General features: G+C 35.4%; 1 non-coding gene across 1 annotated transcript; it reads right to left on the reverse strand.

Annotated features, from left to right (window-relative positions):
* Window positions 1–8,176: 8,176 nt before the first annotated feature.
* LOC112724606 (small nucleolar RNA R71) lies at window positions 8,177–8,284 on the reverse strand. Its single transcript, XR_003163761.1, has one exon. It is a non-coding gene; the product is annotated as a small nucleolar RNA R71 (small nucleolar RNA).
* Window positions 8,285–8,497: the final 213 nt, after the last annotated feature.

Raw genomic sequence — 8,497 nt, forward strand, 5'->3', positions numbered from 1 at the left:
TTTTCTTTTATTTTGGATATTTTTCTGTATTTTTCTCTTTTTCTTTTATTGTTATTTTTTGAGTACTTATACATTGCTACTTGTGTATTTTACTCTATTTTCTGCATTTTGCATTTTTTGTTATTTAGCTCATTTTAGTCATTTAGTTTAGTTTGCAATTCTGATTTATTAGTGGATTAATTAGCATAGTTTACCCTTTTTTTTAGCATAAGATAGTATAGTTTAAATAGAAAAATATAAAAAGTAAGTAAACTAGAAACCTTAACAGAATTAAAACAACCCACACCTTGTATATATAGCATTACATGTTAGTTGACAACATTTCATCAAGGAGGAACATTAAAACTTTAAAAGCTACCCTAAATAATTTTTTTCAAGAGAATAATGGGAATTTTTAACTAAACCTGCATACAATATATAAATGATATATGATGCTTGAGTTAGAGAACACACAGCCTGTGAGTCTTGAGCTTAAATTGTATGGTTGCTTTCAAACCATAATTTCATTTCTGTGTGTTACATTTCTTTTTATTCTGATGTTCTTTTTTAATCTATATGTCCAATTATAGAATATAGAATAGATACATACCAAGAGAATGATTGAGGCCATCAATTGATTTTAGCTCACTCACCCCAAATTAACCTGTCTTTTACATCACCCTTGAGCCTATTAAAATCCCTTTATTCTATTTAGCCAAATTACTAGCCTTAAGAGAAAAACAAAAGAAAATCCCAAGTGAATCCTTAGTCAGCTTAAGATAGAAAATCATGAATAGAGTAAAATGTGGGAAACCTTTTGGGAACATGGATGATAGAAACAAAAGGTAGAGAAGTAAAAAGGAATAAAATTTGGGAAGCATGCTCATGAGAAAATCTAAGTGATTCAATTATCATGTGCATTAAAAAAACTATTTTATTTTTCAGCATCTAAATAAAAGGGGATACAAAAAGAAATTCCCCAATGAAAACAATGCACATGGAATAAAAATAAAAAGTGAAACATGAGCATGCAACAATAAGTGGGAAATATGGGAAAATAGGTAAAGAGATTTTATTTTACTAAATATGTATGTTAGGTGAGATCTTAGTCTAATTAAGGATTCACTTATTAGCTCACTTAACCATATACATAAATCCTTACCTTTACCTTGGCCCCATTACAACCTCAATAAAGACCTCATGACTTTTTGGTATGACTATATTCTATAATTGTTGATTGGTTAGATGAAAAACAAAGTTATAGAAAGTAAGAATAAAAAGAAAAATAGAGTGAATAAACCCAATAAACACTGAGTGACTAGAGAGTAAACACAAAATCCAGTGAGGGTTCTATAACTCATCAACATATATCTGTGCTTATATTTACTAATTGTTTTGCAAGCTTGTACAATGTTTTCTTTCCCATCTCATTTGCTAAAATGCTTTATTATTTAAGGGTTGGCTATATATATATACATAACTCCTTGAGAATGTGAATTGACTTAGCTACATGTAAGCTTTATATATGAGTGGATGAAGTAGAATTGCATGACTCATTAGGTAGATGCATTTAGCATAGGTTGCATTTCATAACATTCCATCACTTTAACCTTAATTATTTACCTTGGATTTAGCATGAGGACATGCTAGTGTTTAAGTGTGGGGAGGTTGATAAACCCATATTTCATGAGTTCTTTTGTGCTTAATTAGAGTGATTTATTCAACTCTTCACCTACTTATTCACATTAATTGCATGGTTTTACTTTCCCTTCCTTATTATGTCATGTTGTGAAAAACATGTTTCCTAAGCTTTAAAAATTAATTATTTTAATTACCTTTATTTCCATTCGATGCCGTGATTAGTGTGTTGAGTAGTTTCAGATTTTCTAAGGCATAATGACTTAAAGGATGGAAAAGGAAACATACTAAAATGGAAGGAGAAAGCAAAACGGAGCTTTAAAGAAACTGGTATCCACGCGATCGCATGGATGACGCGATCGTGTGCCAAGCACGAATCAGCAGCGACGCGGCCGCATGACTGACGCGACCACGTGCCTTAAGCAGAACGCACATGACGCGGTCGCATGACTGACGCGACCACGTGACCCACGCGGACACGTGACAGAGGCCACGCACCAGAAATTACAGAATACGCCCCCAGCAAATTCTGAAGCCCTTTTTGGCCCAGATCCAAGTACAGACAGCATAGACCAGAGGTTATAAAGTGTGGGAATGCTTCCATTCAAAGGGGAGCTCGCATATTTTTACCTTTCAATGATTTAGATTTAGTTGAGAGGGAGATCTTCTCTCTCTCTTTTAGGATTTAGGATTTCTTCTTGTTTTAAGAGTAACTCTGGATCCCAGGTTTAATGTTCTTTTATTTCAATTTTACTTCTATTTATTTATTCCAACATTTGAATTTATTATTATAATTTGATTTATGAATTCTCCCATGTTACAGACTGTTATTTGAATTAATGATAATTGAGGTATTTTCAGTTTATGATTGTTCTCTTTGATTTAAGTTACCATTGCTTCCCATCTAAGGACCTCTTTATTATTCCAGCAATTTTACTTTTTCCCCTTCTGGTTCTGGTTAAGAATTTAGTAACTCAACAGTTATTAAACTCAACATAATTGATAATCGTTATCTTGCTAATTGAGCTGAACTTAAATAATCCCAACCTTTTCTGAGGAAATAATTAGGATTCAAAAGTCAATTTAATTAGTCCCTTGACTTTCCTTTGCCCTAGTAAAGGTTGACCAAGTGGAGTTTAGATTCAACTTTCATTATTGTTGAGAGAGATAACTAAGTTGGACCTCTAATTTCTCTACCTTACTAAAGGTTGCTTTACAGTTATTATTTATTTTTAATTGCCATTTAATTCACTTGTCATTTAAATTACTTGCTTCTCACCTTCTAAACCCCGATTACAACCTTTATAACCAATAATAAGAACATACTTCCTCGCAGTTCCTTGAGAAGACGACCCGAGGTTTGAATACTCAGTTAACAATTTCTAAAGGTGTTTGTTACTTGTGACACCCAAAACGTTTGTATGAAGGGACTTTTGAAGGTTTAGAAACTATACTTGCAACGAGGATTTATCCGCAATTTTCTAGACCACGCAAAAGTTCCTCTAATCAGCGTCATCCAAGCTTCTTGCCCAATCCTTTCCACGGGTACTTACAGTTCGTTCCAGGATTCTTTTTATTTCTCTATTAGAGACTTCAGCTTGTCCATTTGTCTGTGGATGATACGGAGTTGCCATCTTATGGCTAATTCCATATCGGACCATAGCAGAGTAAAGCTGTTTGTTGCAGAAGTGAGTGCCCCCACCACTGATTAGTGCTCTAGGGACACCAAATCTGCTGAAGATATGCTTCTGGAGGAACTTCAGCACTGTCTTAGTATCATTGGTGGGTGTTGCAATGGCCTCTACCCATTTGGATACATAGTCGACTGCCACCAGAATGTAAGTGTTTGAATACGATGGTGGGAAAGGTCCCATGAAGTCAATACCCCATACGTCAAATAACTAAATCTCTAAGATCCCTTGCTGCGGCATGGCGTAACTGTGAGGCAGATTACCAGCTCTCTGACTGGTATCACAGTTACGCACAAACTCTCGGGAGTCTTTATAGAGAGTGGGCCAGTAGAAGCCACATTGGAGGACTTTTGTGGCTGTTCGCTCACCTCTGAAATGTCCTCCATATTGTGATCCATGACAATGCCATAGGATCTTCTGTGTTTCTTCTCTAGGCACACACCTACGGATTATGCCGTCTACACATCTCTTAAAGAGATATGGTTCATCCCACAGGTAGTACTTTGCATCAGTAATTAATTTTTCTTTTGTTGATTGCTGTACTCCTTGGGTATGAATCTTGCAGCCTTATAGTTTGCAATGTCTGCAAACCATGGTACCTCCTGAATGGCAAAGAGTTGCTCATCCGGAAAGGTTTCGGAGATCTCAGTAAGGAGGGGAGGGGGACGCCCCTTCTACTGGTTCTATCCGGGACAGGAGATCTGCTACTTGGTTTTTGATGAGCGGATAATTTATACGCTTTTTGGCATTGTTTTTAGTATATTTTTAGTAGAATCTAGTTACTTTTAGGGATATTTTTAATAGATTTTATGTTAAATTCACATTTCTGGACTTTACTATGAGTTTGTGTGTTTTTCTGTGATTTCAGGTATTTTTTGGCTGAAATTGAGGGACTTGAGCAAAAATCAGATTCAGAGGTTGAAGAAGGACTGCTGATGCTGTTAGATTCTGACCTCCCTGCACTAAAAGTGGATTTTCTGGAGCTACAGAACTCGAAATGGTGCGCTTTCAATTGCGTTGGAAATTAGACATCCAGGGATTTCCAGCAATGTATAATAGTCCATACTTTGCCCAAGAATAAATGACGTAAACTGGCGTTCAACGCCAGCTTTCTGCCCAAATCTGGCGTCCAGCGCCAGAAAAGGAGCCAAAACCAGAGTTGAACGCCCAAACTGGCACAAAAACTGGCGTTCAACTCCAAGAAGGACCTTTACACGTACAACACTCAAGCCCAGTCCAAGCACACACCAAGTGGGCCCCGGAAGTGGATTTATGCATCAATTACTTACTCATGTAAACCCTAGTAGCTAGTTTATTATAAATAGGACCTTTTACTATTGTATTAGGCATCTTTTGATCATCTTAGGATCTTAGGATCATCTTTGAACGCATTGTTCTTAGACTTTGGGGGCTGGCCATCTCAGCCATGCCTGGACCTTCACTTATGTATTTTTAACGGTAGAGTTTCTACACTCCATAGATTAAGATATGGAGCTCTGCTGTTCCTCAAAGATTAATGCAAAGTACTACTGTTTTCTATTCAATTCATCTTATTTCACTTCTAAGATATCCATTCGCACCCAAGAAACGTGATGAAGGTGATGATTATGTGTGACGCTCATCACCATTCTCCCCTATGAACACGTGCCTGACAAACACTTCCGTTCTACATGAAATAAGCTAGAATGAATATCTCTTAGATCTCATAACCAGAATCTTCGTGGCGTAAGCTAGAATGATGGCGGCATTCAAGAGAATCCGGAAAGTCTAAACCTTGTCTGTGGTATTCCGAGTAGGATTCAATGATTGGATGACTGTGACGAGCTCCTAACTCGCGATTGCAGGGCGTTAGTGACAGACGCAAAAGGATAGTAAATCCTATTCCAGCATGATCGAGAACCGACAGATGAATAGCCGTGCCGTGACAGGGTGCGTGAGCATATTATTCACTGAGAGGATAAGATGAAGCCATTGGCAAGGGTGATGCCTCCAAACGATTAGCCGTGCCGTGACAGGGCATTGGATCATTTTCCCGAGAGATGACCGAAAGTAGCCATTGACAATGGTGATGTATCACATAAAGCCAGCCATGGAAAGGAGTAAGACTGATTGGATGAAGATAGCAGGAAAGCAGAGGTTCAGAGGAACGAAAAGCATCTCCATTCGCTTATCTGAAATTCCTACCAATGATTTACATAAGTACCTCTATCCCTATTCTAGTATTTATCATTCGAAAACACCATTATCAATTTATATCTGCCTAACTGAGATTTGCAAGGTGACCATAGCTTGCTTCATACCGACAATCTCCGTGGGATTCGACCCTTACTCACGTAAGGTATTACTTGGACGACCCAGTGCACTTGCTGGTTAGTTGTATCGAAGTTGTGACAAATTATGAATGTGTAATCATGATTACGCGTACCAAGTTGCTCACGTTGCCAGGGATTGTTTGAGCCTGGACATCACAATTTCGTGCACCAAGTTTTTGGCGCCGTTGCCGGGGATTGTTCGAGTTTGGACAACTGACGGTTCATCTTGTTGCTCAGATTAGGTAATTTTCTTTTTATTTTATTTTCATAAATTTTTCAAAAATATTTCTAAAATTTTCTCATCTGTTTTCGAAAAAAAATAAAAATGTTTTAAAAAAAAAAAAATTTTTTTTCAAAATTTTTAAGAATGAATTCTAGTGTTTCATGAAGCCTGGCTGGCTGTAAAGCCATGTCTAATTCCTTTGGGAATGAGTATGTTAGGCGTGTCATGTCTGAATTTCATTGAAAGCTTGGCTGGCTCATGAGCCATGTCTAATTCCTGGACTGAAGCTTTAGACTAGACATGGCAAGATTCCTGGAATTCATATTAAAAATTTTGGAATCCATATTTTTTCTTTCTCATATAATTTTCGAAAAAAATCCAAAAAAAATTAGAAAATCATAAAAAATCAAAAATAATTTTCTGTTTCTTGTTTGAGTCTTGAGTCATATCATAAGTTTGGTGTCACTTGCATATGCATCTTGCATTTTTTCGAAAATATCATGCATTCATAGTGTTCTTCATGATCTTCAAGTTGTTCTTGGTAAGTCTTCTTGTTTGATCTTGATGTTTTCATGTTTTGTGTCTTTTCTTGTTTTACATGTGCATTTTTCGTTTCTTAGAGTCTAAACATGAAAGATTTCTAAGTTTGGTGTCTTACATGTTTTCTTTGCATCAAAAAATTTTTCAAAAATATGTTCTTGATGTTCATCTTGACATTCAAAGTGTTCTTGGTGTTCATCTTGACATTCATAGCATTCTTGCATGCATCACATGTTTTGATCTAAAAATTTCATGCATTGCATCATTTTAGTGTTTTTCTCTTACATCATAAAAATTCAAAAATCAAAAAAAAAAATATCTTTCCCTTTTTCTCTCATCAAATTCGAAAATTTGGATTGACTTTTTAAAAAATTTTTAAAATCAAATTGTTTCTCATGAGTCAAATCAAATTTTCAATTTGAAAATCTTATCTTTTTCAAAATCTTTTTCAAAAATCAAATCTTTTTCAAAATTCTTAGTTATTTTCGAAAATTCCAAAAATATTTTTCAAAAATCTTTTTCTTATTTTTAGACCAAATTTTTGAAAATAACAATAACAATTAATGTTTTGATTCAAAAAATTTGAAGTTTGTTACTTGCTTGTTAAGAAAGATTCAAACTTTAAGTTCTAGAATCATATCTTGTGATTTCTTGTGAATCAAGTCATTAATTGTGATTTTAAAAATCAAATCTTTTTCAAAAACTAATTTCAATCATATCTTTTCAAAAATATCTTCTTATCTTATCTTTTTCAAAAATATATTTTCAAAATATCTTTTCTAACTTCCTAACTTCTTATCTTTTCAAAATTTGTTTCAACTAACTAACTAACTTTTTGTTTGTTTCTTAACTTTTTCAAAACTACCTAACTAACTCTCTCTCTCTCTAATTTTCGAAAATATCTTCCCTCTTTTTCAAAAATTTCTTTTTAATTAACTAATTATTCTTATTTTTATTTTAAAAAAAAAATTTTCGAAAAATACTAACATTTTTCAAAAAAAAAAACCATTTTCGAAAATCACTAACTCTTTTTCAAAAATATTTTTCGAAAAAATTCTCCCTCTCTCATCTTATTCTATTTATTTATTCATCTACTAACACCTCATCTCACATCTCAACCCTCCTCACAGTTGTGTTTCTTCCATTATATTACATTCTTTGTCTCCCCCTCTTCTTCTATTCACACAGGGATCCCTATACTGTGGTATAAAGGATCCATATTATTATTATTATTTTTGCTGTGCCCTCTTCTTTGTCATATGAGCAGGAGCAAGGACAAGAACATTCTTATTGAGGCAGATCCAAAACCTGAAAGGACTCTGAAGAGAAAATTAAGAGAAGCTAAATTACAACAATCCAGAGATAACCTTTTAGAAGATTTCGAACAGGAAGAGGAGATGGCAGCCGAAAATAATAATAATGTAAGGAAGATGCTTGGTGACTTTATTGCACCTAATTCCAATTTACATGGAAGAAGCATCTCCATTCCTGCCATTGGAGCAAACAACTTTGAGCTGAAACCTCAATTAGTTTCTCTGATGCAGCAGAACTGCAAGTTTCATGGACTTCCATCTGAAGATTCTTTTCGGTTCTTAACTGAATTCTTGCAGATATGTAATACTGTTAAGACTAATGGAGTTGATCCTGAAGTCTACAGGCTCATGCTTTTCCCCTTTGCTGTAAGAGACAGAGCTAGATTATGGTTGGATTCTCAACCCAAAGACAGCCTGAACTCTTGGGATAAGCTGGTCACGGCTTTCTTAGCCAAGTACTTTCCTCCTCAAAAGCTGAGCAAGCTTAGAGCTGATGTTCAAACCTTCAGACAGAAAGAAGGTGAATCCCTCTATGAAGCTTGGGAAAGATACAAACAGTTGACCAAAAAGTGTCCTTCTGACATGCTTTTAGAATGGACCATCCTGGATATATTATATGATGGTTTATCTGAGCTATCAAAGATGTCACTGGACACTTCTGCAGGTGGATCCATTCACCTAAAGAAAACGCCTGCAGAAGCTCAAGAACTCATTGACATGGTTGCTAATAACCAGTTCATGTACACTTCTGAAAGGAATCCTATGAGTAATGGGACGCCTATGAAGAAGGGAGTTCTTGAA

The sequence above is a fragment of the Arachis hypogaea genome, chromosome 11, assembly GCF_003086295.3.
Source record: "Arachis hypogaea cultivar Tifrunner chromosome 11, arahy.Tifrunner.gnm2.J5K5, whole genome shotgun sequence".
NCBI classification, from domain to species: domain Eukaryota; kingdom Viridiplantae; phylum Streptophyta; class Magnoliopsida; order Fabales; family Fabaceae; genus Arachis; species Arachis hypogaea.